Genomic DNA, 19,991 nt, shown 5'->3' with positions numbered 1-19,991 from the left:
TAAGTGAGATTGTCAGGGTAAAGAAAGACTGCCACATGATCACACAAATCCATCAAATCCTCTTTTTGTTGTTTCTAAATGTGTTGAATTTTGCCCCCTGTTTCTCACTCGATCCTTAGGATCCTGATTTGTAACACCTCTGACATCTTGATGAATCCTCTCTTGTGCCCTTTAATCTCTCTTTTTTTTTTTTTTTTTTTTTTTTTTAAAGAGAGAGGAAGGAAGGGAAGGAAAGACAGAGAGAAGGAAGGAAAGATGGAAGGAAGAAAGGGAAACATCTTTAAACATTTTCTTGTTTTATTGTATTTTGTTTGTTTGTTTGTTTTTTACATGGGCTGGGGCCGGGAATCGAACCGAGGTCCTCCGGCATGGCAGGCAAGCACTTTGCCCGCTGAGCCACCGCGGCCCCCCCTTTAATCTCTCTTAATCAGTGTTTTACACAGATATTTTAGGTCTTTTTCTTACTCTAACTCACAGTGATGAACGTCTCCCTACAGAGTTTGAAGATTTCTGTCATCCTAAGGGCAATAGATGACCAAAGTTGGGGAAAACAATCATGGAGGATTGCTTGGTTCAGATCCTAGTCTTGCAGAGATTACAGGCAATGAGATACCCACAAAGCTATAAACGTAGCCCAGGTGTAGGTCACTGCAGGCTCAATAACAGTATTGGATTCCTGATGATCAATTGATCACAGAACCCCACCCTAAGAAACCCACACAAATAAAAAGAGATGAGCAGCAACAAAGTGTATAAATGATACAAGCATAATTCTTCATGGGCCCAGCTAACACTTACATATCTAGTAAGGGCTCTGACCCAAAACTGTGCAACTTGAATTGATTCAATGACCTAAACTTTCTGTCTACCTGTTCTATCGATTATTGAAATCTTGGTACTGAAACCTCTGAGTATATTGTAGATTTGTCTATTTTTCCTTGCAATTCTATCCATTTATTTGATATATTTGGAAGCTCTGTTGTTAGGTGCATAAATGTATAGAATTGGCATGTCCTCTTGATTAACTGATACCTTTATCATTATGAAATGGACTTCATCATCTCTGGTAATATTCTTTGCTCTCAAATCACTTTTTTCTGATATTAATATAACCTCTCCAACTTTCTTTTGACTAGTGTTAGCATGACATATTTGTTGTACCCTTTTATTTTTAATCTCTTTGTTTCTTTATAATTAAAGCAGCTTTTCTTGTGGGGTTCCATATAGTTGGGTTTTGATTTTTATTCAATCTGACAGTCTCCATCTTTTAATTGGTACAGTTAGGCCATGTATGTCTAATGTGGTTATTTATGTGGCTGAATTAAAACACGCTATCTTTTTTTGTCTGAATTATTTGAATCTTTACTATATTTTACATATATTTTTATATGTAAAGTTAACCACTATTAAAGATTCCTTGGAAACTTTATCTAGCCTTCTGAATATTCCAGATGCTAAATATAGTCCTTCAAAATAAAGTTTGCATGGGTGAAGTCAGCGGTCCATGCAGGATGCTTGGGTTTGATTCCTGGCCCATGCAGCTCCCAAAATTAAATAAATAAAATAAATTTTGCATAGTTTTCCTATTGAGCCTGGTAGTGCAAACATGTTCACTTTTGCCTTCTATGCTCTATTGAAATGTTTCAAAAATGACAACCAAAGGATTTTTATTTTGAAATAATTGTATGTTCACATGAGGTTGTAAGAAAAAGAAAAATTCCATAAATTCATAATTCCAGTTTACCTTAAACTCACATAACTGAAATTGACATGTTTTACTTGTACTCATTTGTGTGTGTGTATTGCTTAATTTTATGTAATTTTATCACCTGTGTAGATTTGTGTGACCACATAAAATACCGAAGAGTTCCATCACTAGGATCTGTTGTGGTATCCTTTTATAGCCGCAGCCACTGCTCTCTGTTCCCCACTGCACCCCAATCCCTGGCAATCACTACTCTGCTCTATAGGTCTATAATTTTTTTATCCTAAGAATATCATATAAATGAAAAAATGCAGACTTTTTTTAAATTCAGCATAATGTCCTTGAGATCTTTTAAATTTGTTACATGTGTCAATTGTTCACTCCTTTTGAATGCTTAGTAGTATTCCATTGTTTGGGTATACAATAGTTTGTTTAACTATTCATCTGTTAAAGTATATTTGGATTGTTTCCAGCAAAATTTTAAAAATGAAACAAAAATAAAAACACACATGCGTATTTTTCTCTCCTAGAAACCCTGTGAGAAGGATAAAAAATATATAACAAAACAAGCTACAGTCTGGGAGAAAATATTTGCAAAACACATATCCTACAAAGGACTTGTATCTAGAATATATAAAAATCTCTCAAAATCCAACAGAAAAAAGACAAACAATACAATTTAAAAATGGGCAAAAGACAGAAACAGACATTTTACTGAGAAAGATATACAAATGGCAAAAAATATATGAAAAATGTGCAACAATGAATGCAAATTAAAGTCAAAATGAGATATCACTATAGATATATCAGAACCGCTAACAAAAAAAAATCATACGAAATGCTGGTGAAGACCATTCATTTATTGCTGGAAGAAATGTAAAATGGTATTCTTTTGGAGAAAGGGTATAGCAGTTTCCTACAAATTTAAACATGCAGTTACCATACAACACAATAATTGCACTCTTGGGCATTTATCCCAGAGAAATAAAAATTTAAGTTCACATAAATGTTTATAGCAGCTTCCTTCAAAAAAAAAAAAAATAGCCAAAAATAAAGTAATGTTTAAGGGAGCAAAGAAGAAAGATTCCAGAGGATTCACCATGAAGCTACTGAAGCTTCAAGGGGACTCTAGCAATGAATTCACTTGGTCTCATATTTTTGTAAGATTTGCAAAGGTAAGACTTTTAAACCATGATCAGTCTACTTCCACTATGACTTCTCCTTCATCACAGCTTCCATTACTTTGGAAGGTTGATGATGGTCACTTTTGAGATCTAGCTAAGGGAGGTTTAATTGGGTATGCATTTCAAATTTTGAGTGTGTTTGTGCATAAAATCACATTTTCTGTGCATCCCCACTCTCAAAAAAAAAAGCTAAGCCATGTGTTTCTCAGCTGATAAAACACGTACCACACAATGGATTGGCTTAAACAATGGGAATTTATTGGGTCACTGCTCTGAGGCTAGGAGTAGTTTACAATCAAGATGTCAGCAAGGCGATGCTTTCTCCCCCAAAGGACTGTGGCATTTTGGGGCTGGCTCCTAGCAATCCTTGGTCCTAAGCTTTTAGGTTACATAGCAAAAACACATGATGATGTCTTCTCCTTTCTCCTGTGCTTTCAGTTGACTTCTGGTTTCCTATATTTCTCATGGCTTCTCTCCCATGTCTAATTTCCTTTACTTTTAAGGACTTTAGCCATATTGGTTTAAGGCCGACCTTATCTAATAACAGCTTCAAAAGTCTGACTTACAAACGGGTTCACTGCCACAGGACCAGAGGTTGGTACCTGAACATGCCTTTTGTGGAGCACATGATTCAATCTCCAACATCATGCTAGAAAAAAGGCTGAACTATCTGTCTACTTTCTCTTAATAAAATGGCATTACAAGATTATTTTCATATGAAAAGACAAAGAATTCTGGGAAAAAACTCTATAGAGTTTTTCAAGCAGTTAATCAATACAATTATTATGATTTTTTATTTTATGATATTTGTGATATTTGTTAATTTTTAAAAATTTGCAACTTGTTGTGATTTATTTTCTTACTCAAAGTAAATATTCACTTTTGGATCTAATTTTATCTTCATTTCTTTTTTTTTTTTGCATGGACAGGTACTGGGACTTGAACCCCGGTCTCCTGCATGGCAGGCGAGTACTCTGTCTGCTGAGCCACCATGGCCCACCCTGTATCATTTTAAATTGGATAAACTTCAGTCCTCACGGTACCTGGATCTGTCCCAAGACAAGAGAAAAGAAAAGAAATCAGGAATAAAATGTGAAAACTAGAAAGCAGAAGGATAACTGGTTGATTATTTAGCAAGCCAGAATGAGCTAAAACCTAGGCTGCCGGTAGTAGAAACAAATAAACATACATAACCGCCCCCCCCCCCCCCCCAAAAGGCTCAGGACTTGAAGAAACTAGGTGTATCTGAAAACAGAGGAGCATATGAAGCCGAAACCAAGCCTGATTGAAGTCTGCTTAAGAAGAGCTAAACACTCCAGATCCCCTCCCCAAAACCAGTAAGAGTAGAGAAATTTACTCCTTGGAAAGGTTAAGGCAAAAGAACATTGGACTTTGGCAACCAGATCTGTCTGAGATACAGGCATAGTCTTGAGTGGGAGACTCTTTACTCCTCAATTCTTGGCTCCAGAAATACACTCTCATAAGATTGAAGATTTTCTCTTTGAAATAAACCATTAGTTCAAGATAAAAGTGCTCTGGGTACTGGCTCATCCCCACACCCAATCAAAGGCCAGCCCAGACACTTCCAACGAAACCAACCAATTAACAAGTGCTACCTAAAAATCACATTTTAGTTCCTTATCTACAAATAATAAAAGAATAACCAAGTGTTTTAGGGAGACTTCTAATCTTAGAGATAGATAATGAAACTGAGAGAAAAAAAATGGAAGAGATAGAGCTGATACATGTAGAAGAAAACTGAAAATAACCAAAAAATTTAACAACAAAATGCATAATAAATGCCTTCAGAGGGAAAGAATATTGCATATATATAATACAAGAGCATATGCTAAATAGGAAAATTAAGGAAAAAAGAAAGAAGTTCTAGAAAAATAAAAATATGATTAAAATGAAAAAGAAGTACTTAGAAGTTTGGAAAATAAATTAGATGGCATTTTTCAGATTTTAGAACAAAAAGATAATGTGCCAAAAAGAAGATATAGAGAATGAGTCCATGAGGCCTAAGATCCAAATAATATTAGCTCTTGAAAGAAAGCATCCCGCTCTACCAAAAAAAAAAAAAAACTGGAGAGGAAGATATCAAAGGAAATATTTTTTTAAAAAAGTCAAAAAACTAAAGAACGTGAATCCCAATTTGAAGGGCCCCTATAGTGTACAACATAATGATCAAAAAGATGTATATACAGTCACATATTTTCATTGGACCAGCTATAAAAAGAAGGTTCTGAAAGCTTTAGAGAGAATACACTCAGGTGCAAAAGATGAGGAATTGAATGACAACAGACCGCTCAGCATCACTGAGGGCTAAAATGCAGAGGAGCGATGCCTTTTAAGTTTTCAGGGAAATACATTTCAAATCTAGAATTCTGTACCCAGCTAGATTATTATTCATTTATAAAGGTAATATCAAGAGATTTTCAGATAATTGGGTCCTATGAATTCTTTTCAATGTAGCTATTGTAGGATAGAAAAGAAAACAAATTTTAAAGATGATACAGGATTCATAAAATAGTGAATGGCACATGGAAAAGAGAAGAAACAAAGTTCCAAAATAATGGTGAAAGCAAATTCCACAATAAAACTGAGTAGCAAGCCTAGAGAGCAACTTTTCCGCAAGAATATAACATATTTTGGTGAATGTTCCTTGTGAGCTTGAGAAGAGCATGTGTTCTGCTGATGGTAGATAAGCTACTCTATAATCATCAATTCAAATAGGTTGACTGGTGGTACTATTTAAGTTTATTATATCCTTGCTGATTTTCTGCCTGCTGGACTCTCAGTTACTGAAAAGTGGGTGTTGAAGTCTCCAACCATAATAGTGGATTCTCCTTTCTCCCTTTCAGTTCTATCACTTTTTGTTTCATATGTTCTGATGATCTGTTCTTTACTGCATGCACTTTTAGGATTGCTCTGACCTCTTGGAGACGTAAAGCCTTTGTAATGATGTAATGAATCTCTTAATCCCTGATGATTTTTCTTGTTTTGATGTCTGTCTAGTCTGAAATTAATATAGTTATTCCAGCTTTCTTTTAATTAATGTTATCGTGGCATATCTTTCTCTATCTTCTGACTTTTAATGCATTTATCTTTATATTTAAAGGACATTTCATATAAACAGCATACAGCTGGGTCTTCTTTGTTTTATCCACTCTCAATAACTTTTGTCATTTAATTAGCATTTTTATACCACTCACAGTTAGAGTAATTACTGATGTAGGTGTATTATGTACTTTCATATTTTTAATTGTGTCCTATTTGTTTTTTGTTTCTTTTTCCCCACTTTTTCTGCTTTCTCTGATTTTAATTGAGCATTTTATATGATTTATTTTATTTCTTCTCTTAGCATGCCAATATTTTATTTTATTTATTCTTAGCATATCAATTATACTTTTTAAAAAATTAGTGATTGCCCTACAGTTTTCTATACATTCTTAAATAATCTAATTAAGATTAGATTTTAATTAATCTTAGTCCACCTTCAAATACCACTGTAGTGCTCCACATGTTATGAAGATGCCTTGTAACAGAATACTTCTATTCCTCTCTCCTTCTTTCATGACATTGCTGTCACTCATTTCATTTATATGAAATGAGTGATGTCATAATCGCCTAATATGCTGTTACTATTATTACTTTAAAACAATAAATTGTACTTCAATGAAGCATTAGAAAAATAATATATTTTATTTTATCTTCGTTTATTTCTTCTTGGATGCTCTTCCTTGCTCTTAGTAGATCCAAGTTTTTGATCTACAGTATTTTCCTTCTCTTTGTAGAAATTCTCTTAAAATTTCTTGCAGTGATATTCTGCTGGTAATGAAATTCCTCAGGTATGGTCAAATGAGAAAAAAAATTATATCTTTCTTTTACTTTTTTTTTTTTTTTTTTTTGCATGAGCAGGCACCAGGAATCAAACCTGGGTCTCTGGCATGGCAGGCGAGAACTCTGCCTGCTAAGCCATCATGGCCCACCCTCTCTTTCACTTTTGAAGAATAATTTCACAGGACACAGAATTCTAGGTTGGCATTTTTATTGTTGCTCAACATTTAAAAGTTTCATTCCACTTCTTGTGTGTGTCGTCTCTGAGAAAAGTTCACTGTAATTTTTATCCTTGTTCTTTCATTTTCTATATACCTTTGCTTTTCTACAGTTTGAATCTGATATAGCTGGTGTAATTTTTTGTTTTGTTTTTGTCTTCTGCTGTTTATTTTATATTTATCCTGTTTGACATTCTCCAAGATCCCTAGATCTGTGATTTGGTGTCTTTCATAAATTTTGAATCTCGTTGTCATTACTCCTTCAAATACTTTTCCTGCTCCTTACTGTCATTTTTCTCTTTGTGGTGTTCCAAACGCATATGTGCTGTGCGTTCCGGGTTGTCCCACAGTTCTTAAATGTTCTGTTTTTTCATGCTGTGGGCTCTTTGCATTTTAGTTTGGAAAGTTTCTTTTGACTTATCTTCAAGCACTCTGTTTCCTTTCTCAGCTGTGTCTAGTCTACTGATAACCTCTCAAAGGCATTCTTCCTTTTAGTTACAGTGTTTTTGATGACTAGAATTTAGTTTTTATTCTTTCTTAGAATTTCTGTATCCTGGCTTATATTGCCCAGCAGTTTTTTCATGGTACTTACTTTTTCTGTTAAAGCTCTTATATAGTAATCGTAGTTACTTTAAATTCCTTATCTAACACCTATGTCAGAACCAAATTTGGTTCTAATGCTTACTTTATTTCTTCAGGTTGTGATTTTCTTGAATTTGGCATGGCTTCTAATTTTTTGTTGTCGTTGTTGAAAGCAAGATACATTTCTTTAGCTAATAAGACCAGTGAAATGGGCCTCAAGTATGAAGTTTTATGCTACTCTGCTAAAAGTTGGCCTTGTTTAATGTTTACAGTAGCTGCAGGTGAAAGAGGCTTCAAATTCCTCTAATTTCCTTGTTTTTGCCTCCCTCTTGACTTCTGGCTTCCCTAAATACTCCTCCTCAGAGATAATTTGTGCCTTATAGCCCTGAGACTGAGGTATGGAGACGTTTTTCACTCTCAAGTATCAACAGTTCACCTCCAGCAATTTATCAAATTTTCCATTTAAGAGTTCCTACTAGTTTATGGCTGTAGATGTACCTGCTCTGGGAAGGCAAATATCAGATGTGATTCTGATTTGCCTGTCTCTCGAGATTTGGGGGTGCATATTTGCCGTGTGACCTTAGTTTGCTGATCAGGCCGAGAAAAGTCATTGATTTCCAGTCTGTTCAGGTTTTTTTTTTTGCTGTGAGGATGAGAGATACAGTTTCCAACATGTTATAGCTTTACATGTGGCAGCTGAAACTTCAGGTCTCCTAGCAGTGCATTTTAAATCTTGATAAATATTGCTAAATTGCCATCTGAAAAGCATTTTTACCAATTTATTTCCCCATTAATAAGGTATATGAATTATGTAAATACTATTTCTAAATATCTTTAAATTTAAGAACACAACTGTGAGATAAAATCCTAAATTGCTGGATATTGGACAAAGTCTGAAAAAAGAACTGATTCCAGAAGACAAATGGATTTTTGTTTTATACTCACATATCTTTTTAAATTTTATTAGGATCTTGCTGATTTTTTCTTTTGATGTCCAAAGGAGCTCATTGGTTTGATACAGGAAAAAAGGAATTAGGAGTAGAGTGTGCACCTTTCTAGTTCATTTTAATTTTAGAATTTCTCCAATTATGCTATTTTTTTTAGTTTTAAAGAAAAAAGTATGGCAAAATGGGCACTGATTTTGCTAAGAAATTGATGGGCTTGTATATATCTGAACTTTAAATATGCCAGAATTAAATATGCCAGATTTTTCCATAAGTTAGAAATCACAATTGAAATCCATGACCTTGGTCTGGCTCCAGGAGGGAGCTATTGTGTGCCTGCAGCTGGCTTCTGCACAGGAAGTCATCCTTAATGTTTCCAAGCCCTGCCCCTTTTTTTCTTTTTTAAAAAATAAATATTACCCATTAAAATTCTCTTAATTTCCTTGATTTTTACCAGAAAACTAAGGAGTGATTCTTTCCCCTAATCTATCTTTCTGTATAGAGATGATGGGGCAACACTGAGTAGTTTCTTCTCTTTCCTCATGAGTGTTATTTTTCCATAAATACTTTCAATGTCAGTGGAAAACTCACACTTTAAAATCTAGTAAATCCATTTTAAGTCAGAAAATGGAAAAGTCTTAGCAAAACAATTATCTTTCTGTTGACTATAATCCTTCAACAATTATTTTACCGTGTCGAAAGTTTTATCCTGAAAATAGGAACTCTTTGGTTTAAAGTAGAATGGATGAAAACAAAGGTGTGAACCATATTTCTGAGTCAAAACTCAAGAATATATTGAGGCAAATAATTTAGTATAACAAGACATTTTAAGTCTAACTTACTCCAAAAGTGAATGAAGTAAACACTATTTTAGATGGGCTACTTCATTACTCTTAAGAACTATAATGTTATTTGTTCACTCATTCTGACGTAAATGGTTACTAACGGAAAATGAATTCAATAATCTAAATTATATCAAAAAGCTCTCCACCCTTGCAAGTAATAAGTGGACAAATTATGGGAAGGAAAAGAAATGTGAAACAATGCCAAAATTCTTACTGCAGTTCCATTTCATTAAACTCTGTGTCATAAATATTGTCAGCTATAATGAAAATGGACTTTATTAAGCATCAACATTTAATGACATGGAAGACATAATAATAAAACAACTCACAGCAAATGTTGAGGTTGGGACAATTCAAAAGAAGTTCTTACCACATTTACATTATAACATTGCTTTAAACAGTGTTGAAATACTGTGTCCGGTATTCAAATTCTTTTGAATAATTCAGACTCACTCCCTCTAACCATAGAGGTATATTTGTCTTATAGTTCAAAGCATCATCTAAAACAAAATCAGTCTCTCATGTATACTGACTCAATTCTTTTAGATGCTTAATTTCTTTTATTGAAAATACTTTCAACAGCTAAGGATTTGCAGCAAATGTGAATTAAGATTTTTAAAAGAGCTCATGCAGTCAATAAAAGAAAATTCAATGATGAAACTGGAAGCTTACTATATGGACGCCAGGCTTTTCACCCCCAAATCTCCCTATTTCTTTTTCAACAGTTTTTGAGTGGGAGAATGTACTGAAATCGCCCACTTTACAGCTTGTTTCCCAAATCAGCAGCTTAGAAATAGAGGGATTTTACCCATGTGCAGTGAGGTAAGAACAATTAAAATATCTTCTATATTCAGTTATCAGGAATTAGCCTTGTTCTATTATCCTTTCTCAAGTAAAAATGAAGTCTTCTCAAAGGTTCTCATACTACTAAATATTCTGCTTCAAGCTTTGTTAATCTCATCAAAACTTCAGCACCTATAGCTGTGTCTTCCTTTTGTTCTTTGGTTTGAGTTGAAAATATCATTCCAGAGAAAGCCCTCAATCCTAGACACTAAGACTTTGTTATCATGAGAGGAACCAATGCCAGAAATAATGGTGCCATTTTGATGTGCAGTTCTCCCCTCGAACAGAGACCCAAAGCTTTTGGTAGGAATCTTGATAAGAATATTCAATTTCATGATGATGAGGGGTCTAACAGTAAGTTTCTGAATTTATAGACTGGGATGAACTACTTTCAGTAAGTGCTTTGTCAACTCTTAACAGTGGACTAAATGAGAGGTTAATTTCATTCTGAGTAGACTAGGAACAAAAGTAGAGGGTAAGAAGTGTTTTAATTTCCTAGGCTTTTCAAGCCAAAACCGTGAAATAGGTCAGGTTAAACAATGGTACTTTATTCACTCATGGTTTTGAGACTGGAAAAATGTCCATATCAAGGCTGAATTAAGGTGATGCCTTCTTCCTGAAGTTTATCTGCCGGTGATTCTTGACTCCTTTGACACATGGCAAGGTAAACAGTAGCTGCTCTTCTGGGTTTTGTTGATTTCATCTTCTTACTTCCATGGCTTTCTCTCTTTCTCTCTGTCTGAATTTCACTTTGCTTGTACAGGACTTCAGTATTAGGATTAATACATCCTGATTGAGGCGGGCTACTTCTTAACTGAAGTAACTTCATCAAAAGGTGTTGCTTATAATTGTTTCACACCCACAGGCATGGATTAACTTTAAGACCTGTTTTTCTGGGGAGCTTCAAACCACCACAAGAAGGAATGGGGAAAGAGAAGTTGGAAATAGAGTTGATTTTTCTTAGAGTTCTGAGGAAGATGATTTCATATTGGTAATCCAGTCTCAGATGTGATAACAAGGAACTTATTATAGCAATAACCAACTCATGTGTTACTAAAAATGGGGCTGGTGTCAAGTTCAAGCACCTATGTAGTAGGATTCCAGGTTTTGTTGAGGACCTTTGGCTATTCTCTTTCTTCTCTTTCAGTTCATTTCACCTCCTCCAAACAAGGGTGTGTCACTCTTCAGAGCTAAAATTTTGCTTCCTTCTCCTTCTTATTAGGGATTTTGCTCTTTTCTAGTTTCTGTTGTGGCATCCTGTAACAATTTAGGGTAGGGTTCACCTAAAGATGCTTATATAGTTTAGTGATCTGTTTGTTGAAGATGCATTACTTGCAGTCTGTTTAATGTTATCAATACAATGTCTGCTGGAGCAATTAAGTAGGCTGCGATATAGAATAAGGAGTGAGAACTCAGACTCCAACGTGAGAAACCCTGGGGTCATGTCCCTTGTCCACCATTTAATAGATGAGTGTTCTTAAGCAAAGCCCATGATGTGCTGATCTGAAACTCTCATATACCCCATAAAAGGCCACGTTCTCTTGATCCATCATTGTAGGGGCAGACCTACTACTGGGTAGACTTTTTATTTTAGGGTGAGAACCTTTTGATTAGGTTGTTTCCACAGAAATGTCCCTCGGAGCATTCAAGGTGGTTCTTAATCCCTTGCTGGAGTCCTTTATGAGAAGAAAAAAGACAGCTGAAACTCAGAGAACTCAGAAAAGCTGAAAGAGAAATGCCCAGAGACATTTGGAGAAGTGATTGACACCAGAACCTGGAGAAAAGGACCAGCAGATGTTGCTATGTGACTTCTCGTGTGACAGAGGAACTCCAGATACCAGCAGTCTTTCCTCAGAGAAGGTATCCTCTTGTTGATGCCTTAATTTGGACATTTTCATGGCTTTAGAATTGTAACTTTTAACTTAGTAAATACCCATCATTAAAAGCCAACCTATTTATGGTACATTGCATTCAGGAAGCTTTAACAAACCAAAACACATGTATTCTCTAGGTTTCTGTTTTCTGATCACCTGAAAATGAGGTTAATTATGAAGCTTGATTCATGAGTTTTGGATGAATAATAAATGATTTCCTCTATGAACAGTGTTTAGCAGAGAGAATGGCATATAGTAGGCACTCAATAAATGCTACAATTTAAAAAAAAAAGAAAAGATGAACAAATGACATTGCAAATCTCCTCAAGCTGGAAGGGAAATGAATGCAGTGTCCACACTTTGGTTAAGTGCTTCCTTGGATGGGGTGAGGAGTTTGAGATCAATATGAGTCAATATGCATCTTAGAACATGGGCTGTGCGGACAGCTTTTGGACTTCAAGCCACAAATTAGAGCTCACAGAAGAGAAGCCTACTCTAATTCTGATAGGCTGTATACCCTAAAAATCCATTAGGTCTAAGGTATCAGATAAGTTTGTGGCCTTCTTAACATCAATTTAAATATAAAAACAGATTTACATCCCAATGAGAGTTCCTCCCACTTACATGAGCTCCCAAGACTTTTATCAAATAAAGTCCAAAAAAGAGAGGGTCCATTTTATGAAGCTGTTCCTTATAGGCTGACTAGAAAAAAATAGATCTTTCTAAACTTCTAGATCACTGAGACTTTTCCTTTTGGCTTCATATTTGATTCGGAAAAATCAAAACATGAAAGAATCAGTCATTTTCTAGTCTATTACTCTTTGCTAGCATTGCGTGAACTTGCATTTCTATTCCTATTTTCTGTCTTTAAAAAGTAAGACTTGGAGTTTAAAAGATGTGTGCTATGTAATAAAAGTATTTCTCAAATAAGGCTCAGTCCTCAAAATCTGTTCTTCATGAGATCTTTTAGTTATATGATGTAATCATGCAGGGTCAAACCAGATCAGTCATTTTTTCATAGCAATAGTTTGTTTATGATCCTTTGCTTGTTTATGTCTACCCAACAATTCTGTAACCCAGTTTTTGACATTTATTTCTGAGAGTCAGCAAATGGCATAAAAAAATTAAACACTAGGTTGTAAATCGGCTCTTTGTTAATAAGTCCAGTTGAAGTTTTGATAGAAAAGCGACAGTTGAAAATTACTGTTTCAAACAAAGATTGTGAATGATGCATGCTTTCAATAATCTATTCTTTCCTTTTATTCCTTTACCACTGATTATCAAGATTTGGCTATAAATAACTCTCCAGATGCAGAGGCTGAAACTGCCAATCAACGTTCCCTGCAGTGTCTTTTATGAGTTCCTGGATGAATGCCTTCTCATTTTTTCTGGTAAGGAAATGTGCCCAGCCTGCCTTATGTTGGGTGCTTCAGTATTAACCCTTTTTCCTCAGGACATTCTGATTTAACATCAACAAAATCATAGATGCTAAGTGACCTATACGAGGAAGCTATAAAAGATACTGATATCATCCCTGGGAAATTTCTACATTCTGAGTAGTGCTCTCCAAAAGAAGGCAAAAGAAGCAATCTTTATATATTTCTAGAAAAGCCCTGAAGTGTCTCAGGGTCTCATGCTCTATATTGAAGGCCCCAAGGCTGACATTTAGCTATCCCTCCTTCCAGGCTCCTGCACTGTCCCATATTGCCTCCTGGTTAGCAAAGGAGCCTTCTCTTCCCTTGCCCAACACTAAAAGTAGACCACGAGCTAAAAATTGAAATGAGATTTAGTTATAGGATCTCTAGCGAGTGAGGTTAAAATTAGAAATAGTCATCAAGACTTCAGCTCAAATTATTTCAATCTTTATCTCCAATTTAACCAAAAGTCTTTGCCTTAGGCAGCTGAATCATTTTTCCAGATGTGTTTCCCCATGATTGGTTTGTCTAACTGCCTAGTTTCTAGGAAGCTGGGTTATAAATTGAGCTGCCAGAGAATTTGCTGTCCCAAGAGGTTTTCTGTAATAACTCGTGGTCAAAAAAAGTTGATAATTATTGGGAAGAAGTAGTTTCACCAGAGAATATTTAAGAAAGGGTTAGGAGTATCTAACCCCTAGCAGTATCTAACTGCTAGTCATCTGAGCCTGTGAGCTGGGCAGTCAGATGGAGCCCAGTGCTCATAAGGGCTTCATGATCAGCTGTGGTCACCTTAACATTCTTGATAATTTTATTTTTGGCCTCATGTTTCTTAAGTGAAGTCTAATGGGACAATGAAGCATGTTCATGAGCAGAAGAGATAGGCATGACATGCATGAATGCATTTACCATGATCCGTGGGCACAGGGAGTTCCTTGACACTCAAAGCCAGTACAAGGAAAGTGTGTTAGGTCCACAACTGAGTAAGTTGGGAGCAGATTTACCCTCTCCTTTTCAGTGAAGAAGCAATGGAGTTCTAAGAAATAATAACAACCAAGGAACTCTATCATATACTTTTAACTCATGTTACTTTCCTGCATTAACCAACCATATATGCTAAAAATAATGAAATAAAGGAAATGTAAAGAGGGGATGCACATGGGTACATTTCTTTTCAGTCCTTCCCTGCCCATCAGTAAGCCTAAGATAGACAGTGTTAGTGGAATTTTTGTGTCTTGAGAAATGAAACAAAAAGCCTCTGCTTCTTGACTTTGCTGTCTTTAGGAGGTGGTATTTGAACAAATGGAGGGAAACAGAGGCCTTAAGGACAACTCAGGCCTCTTTCCTCCTGAGTTCCTGTACGCTTTCTTAATTATTGTTTTAATGAAGGCGTTTCCTGACTTATTTTGAACTTATTTTAATAATTGTAGCTTCTATGAATTTTCCAATCAAAGAATGGCCCTAATGTTTCTTCCGATTTCTGATTTTCTAAATACACTTTGCTTTTTGGCAAATTTGAGCCATCTTCGCTAGAATTACTTCTTATAGAAGGAATTCAAGCACTTGCATGCAATTATCTGCCTTCAAAATCTTTTTCTTTTCATTTCATTTTTCATCCCATAATTTGAGGTCACTAAATATCTTGCAGAGTTGTATCCCCTCTCTCCTTTTTCTCTTGTGTTCTGATTTCTTTCTCATTTATTTTAGGTGCACAGAATTGCAGTTAGGATACAGATCTTTGTAGCTATCCTGTTGGTAACTTCTAAGAAAAAAAGAAGATTCATACTGCTGGTGCTTTCTAAAATTCTCCCAAAAGTGCATAGCTAACTTCCAAGGTGTCAGTAATGTTTGATCTCAGTCTTCAATGCTAGTTGTCTTTCATCAGCTGAAGTAAATCTTTCCATCTTAGTATGATATCAGCATTGCTGTTTCAATTTCCTTGGCCCCAACCTCACACTGTATAATTCCTTGAGTCTTAGTATCAGAAAGTGCCAAGACCCAAAGCCTGTTCTGATTTCCTTTATTTATATCTTAACAGAAGATTAAAAAATTTCTGGAAGTTCTTCATGCCTGGTACCTGCACACATGCTGTCTTAGCTTCCTAGGGCAGCTGCCACAAAGTGCAACAAACTAAGTGGCTTAAAAAGACAGAAATTCATGCTCTCATAGTTCTGGAAGGAAGAGGTCCAAGATGAAGTCATCAGCAGGCCATGCTCCCTCTGTAAACTGTAAGGGAGACTCCATCTTTGCCTCTTCCAGCTTCTGGTGGTGGCCTGCCATCTTTGTTGTTCCTTGATTTATAGATGCATCACTCCAATCTCTGCCTCCACCTTCACATGACCTTCTTATCCCTTGTGACTATCTGCCCCATGTTAAAATTTCTCTCTTCTTCTAAGGACTGAAGTCATAAATTGAATTACAAGCCCAACCTGCTCTAGTATGACCTTCAATTAACTAATTCCATTTGCAATGAACCCTATTTACAGATAAAGTCACATTCTGAGGTACTAGGGGTTAAGACTTCAACTTTTCTTTGGGAGGATACAAGTCAACCTTTAACACGTCTTGCCTTATTTCTACCTTGCTCTGAATGTGCTTGTAGCTTCTCAAATCTGCCTTGTATTTTAGGCTCTGTCACCTTTTCTCATCTTAGTCCTGCCTGAGTCTCCTTCCCTGTCTTCTATCCCCTAGATACTTTTCAAGTTTTATGTGTCATCTCAGGAATTGCTTCCTCTGGAAGCCCTTCTTATTCTCTCACAAGGTAGACTAGGGTCATAATTCTATATTCTATGCTATCCTAGATATCACTGTCACAAACATACTTCTTATATTGAACAGTATATAAATATACTGTTTATATCATTGTCTTCAAAGCACACTGTGATCTACTTTAGAGTAGGCATACATCTTTCATTTGGTGCAAGTGGTATAACCTTGGGCACACAGCAGATATTTGGAAACTTTTTTTGCCTGAAAATGAATTGAATTGGATATGTCCCAGCCTACGATGTGACACATCTTCTGTATATGACTTATGGGTTCCCAACTCAGAGAACACCAACATATGTACATAAATCATATACAATAGGATTCATCTTCTAGAATTTTTAAAGTCATAGACTCTTAGAATCAGAAAGAGCCTGAGAATGTCCCACTTAATTCAAGAATCACCTTTATTTTCTCATTTCATTTCATTTTATTCTTTGAACCAATGTTGGGGCAAGGGAATGATGGGAAAGAAACAGTTTCACAGAAATAGTTTTGTTGTTGTTGTTGAAAGCTAATCACAAACATAAATTCTCCTCTCCAGCAGTCAGTTGCAATCAGGGTTAAGCACCTGAAGATATAGGTAGAGGAAAGGCTTTCAGAAAGCTTTGCTGGACCTAGGTTTAGGCAATCCTTTCCCAATAATATCCCAAAGATGACTCCATAAAATTCCCAACAATTCAAGAGTTTTTTTACTCAGAAACTCAGCTGAAGATAAGCCATTTGGAGAGTAGACTGGGGTCCTCTTTATGGGTTTTAGCTGGATTTTTGATTTCCCAGTACTTCTGTGGATTCATTGTATTCTTTTGAATGTTAATAGGATGGCTTGTCATTTTCATCAATGTCCTGTGTCAGCTACAAGATTGACATCTGTTCCTTTTAGATTAGGACAACTACAATGGGTCCAAGAACCAACTTCCAGGTTTTTCAGGAATTTCAGTATCAACATATCTTTGTAGAACTGTGACATCTACTCTCACATAAACACACAGACACATGTAAGGTATTAACCCTCTGGTGGTGGTGAATGCCAGCATTTATGGTCAACTTGGAGACTGGTCATTAGCTCACATGCTTAGGGGACCCTGTCTGATGAACAGGACCTTGACCAGGAACCTAACTTTTTTCCTGATCTACTCTGTATGAGAACAGGGCTCCCTAACCTTGTTCCCTTTTTCTACAGACTCTCTATTGCTAAAAAGAGGCTTTTCTTACCGAATGAGGTCAGTTTACTTTGAGGTCAAAGAAAAATTATTTGCAGACAGTTAAAAGCACCATGCAGATGAAAAATTATCGTGTTCACTCTCCTATCCATGCTGACAGGTGTCTTCCTTTATATTACAGGCTGGTCAGACCAGATGGGAGAAAGCAGAAAATGGAGGACAGTGTTGAGCTGGAGGAGATGTCCAGGAAAGAGACAACGTAGACTCAGTATTGACTTGTTGCTCCATGTACCAATTTAGACCTCTTCACCATCGAAGAGAATCATTATTGGATCCAGAATGGTTTTCCCCAGAAAGAAGATGGATTTGTGAATTACAAAGCAAAGACAGTTGGAGAGGCAAAGACAAAGGAGAGGTCTCACCTATGATCCCATACTGTGATTACTTCCCCTCGCTGTTTTTGATCTTCAAAAGTCAGTGTCCCACAGTGGACCCCAGGGCCCAGCCTGCTCCCAGTTCAGGTTCTGCTGGGCCCACAGCACTATTTGTGGTCTGTGGTACCGTGCCCAAAGTTGTAGCTAAAGCAATGAAGTCTTTCTGCTCCCTAGGTCTTCTGGCAAGCACGTGGCCCCAGGCCATACAGGTGGCCGATGTGTTCTTCGGCCGGCCCTTCAGCCATGAACCAGGCTGGCGGAGGGCTTGATTGGGTTTTATTTTAAGTTTTAAAGTTCCTTCTTGGCTCCAGACTCACTGGAGACACACTGACACATAAAGCTCTGCCTAGCACAATGGGATGCCCTTTACCTAGTGCAAGGGCGAACCTCACAAAGGTGCTGCCTTCCCCTGCAGAACAAACAACGGAAATGCATCAGGAGAGCACAGCTGCAGATAGAACACGCGCAGTGGAGCGGGAGCCTCACTGGGATTCCACAGATGAAAGCCCAGTTCAATGAACATTGTGTTTCAAGGCTGCTTCCTCTTGCTCCAAGCGGGCTGCAGAAGGAACATCCCACTTGCGTCTGCGGACACAAAGGACTGCTGCGCCTGGGAGATCTTATCAGGCCTTCCTGTGCCACAGCAACAGAGCGCCAGTTGTGTCTTGTAAGAATCGCTCATTGTTTCAGGGCACGGCCTGACTCCTTTGGGTGGGATCTGACGGCACCTCCCCAGGAGTGGAAGTAGGTGGCTGCGAGGTCAGCCAGCCGCGTGACCCACCTTTCTTTCTGGCTTCGGGGAAATCAAATACAGGAGCAAACTTCACCCAGGCCTGCCCCACAGTTAACCATTTAATGTTTAGTTATTAATATCCACACATGTAGTTTATTTAATATAACTGACAAGCTGTTCAAATTGAGAACAAAACATGGAGGTTGTGTCCATGATCTGCTCTGGTAATAAAAGCTGTTTCTTCTTCGTTTTTAATCAATTTACCAAAGCTGGTTGATTGTGATAGAATTGAGAAGAATCTGGGAGAAATAGTCTGAAAATCGACATTTCATGATTTGGAACCATCTTTGGAGGATGTACATACTAATATGTAAATACATTTTAGCAGCTATGACATAAACCTAAAAAACAGATACTGGTTTTATGAGGCTGAATCTCAAGGTTTCAAATCAATCACATTTATATTTAAAAGAGTAAGCTTGTAACATTGGGTTAATTATACTCGGCCTGTTCTAGAAAGTGTCTCCTTTGCTTAGAAAACTCAAGGCTTTCTGGCTTGGGCCCCTTCCAATAAGAGAAAGTGACGGTTATCTGTCAGCTATACAGAAAGTAGGATTTAGATTTTCTTCTTCTTTGGTGCAGCAATTAATAGGTAGAAGAAGTATGTACCTGGCTATAAGCCATGTCAGGAAGAAAGGGTGAATGACAGCTCCTGCGGTCAAGGCTTCCTCTCTCCCACCTGTGTCCCTCACGCAGTCCTTCCAGACGTGCCCTTTGTCCTCAGTGTCCTCCTATTCAGTTGTTTTGACAGCCACACAAAATTACTCTGCTCTCACTCTGTACAAGATCTGGGGATCTAGATATTACCCAAACGCCATTTCTGTTCTTAATATATTTGTTATAAGAAATTATTGGACATTGTAACTAGTTCTGGGTAAGTCTGTCTTCCCTCCGGGAACTGAATAACTCAAGAACAGGAGCTTGATCACATTCATCTTGTCATTTCCAGAGCTCAGCACAAGGTCTGGCACCTATTAGTGTTTAATAAATATCGACTGAAAAGATGGATAGATGGGTGGATGGGTGGATGGGTGGATGGATGGATGGATGGATGGATGTATGGATGGATGGATAGATGGATGGGTGGGTGGGTAGATGGAAAGACAGATGCCTATACTGTACTGCTTAGCACAATTACAGATGGGGATTTGATTCAAGCTGTACACATAGTTCCTGGCTTGACCACACCTGCTTATCCCCTAGACTTTCAAAATTCGACTAGATGCATAGAATGAAGAGATTTTCGAGATCATATAATCCAATTCCTCATTTTGTGGTTGAGGAATTGCAACTCAGAGAAAGAATCTGATTTATCAATAGTCACACAGCTAATAAGTGACAAATCTGGTTAAAAATCTAATAAACCACCCACTACATAATGCTGCTTT

This window comes from Tamandua tetradactyla, chromosome 25, assembly GCF_023851605.1.
Source record: "Tamandua tetradactyla isolate mTamTet1 chromosome 25, mTamTet1.pri, whole genome shotgun sequence".
NCBI lineage: Eukaryota > Metazoa > Chordata > Mammalia > Pilosa > Myrmecophagidae > Tamandua > Tamandua tetradactyla.
The sequence above is the reverse complement of the archived record's forward strand: the minus strand, read 5'-3'. Positions refer to the sequence as shown.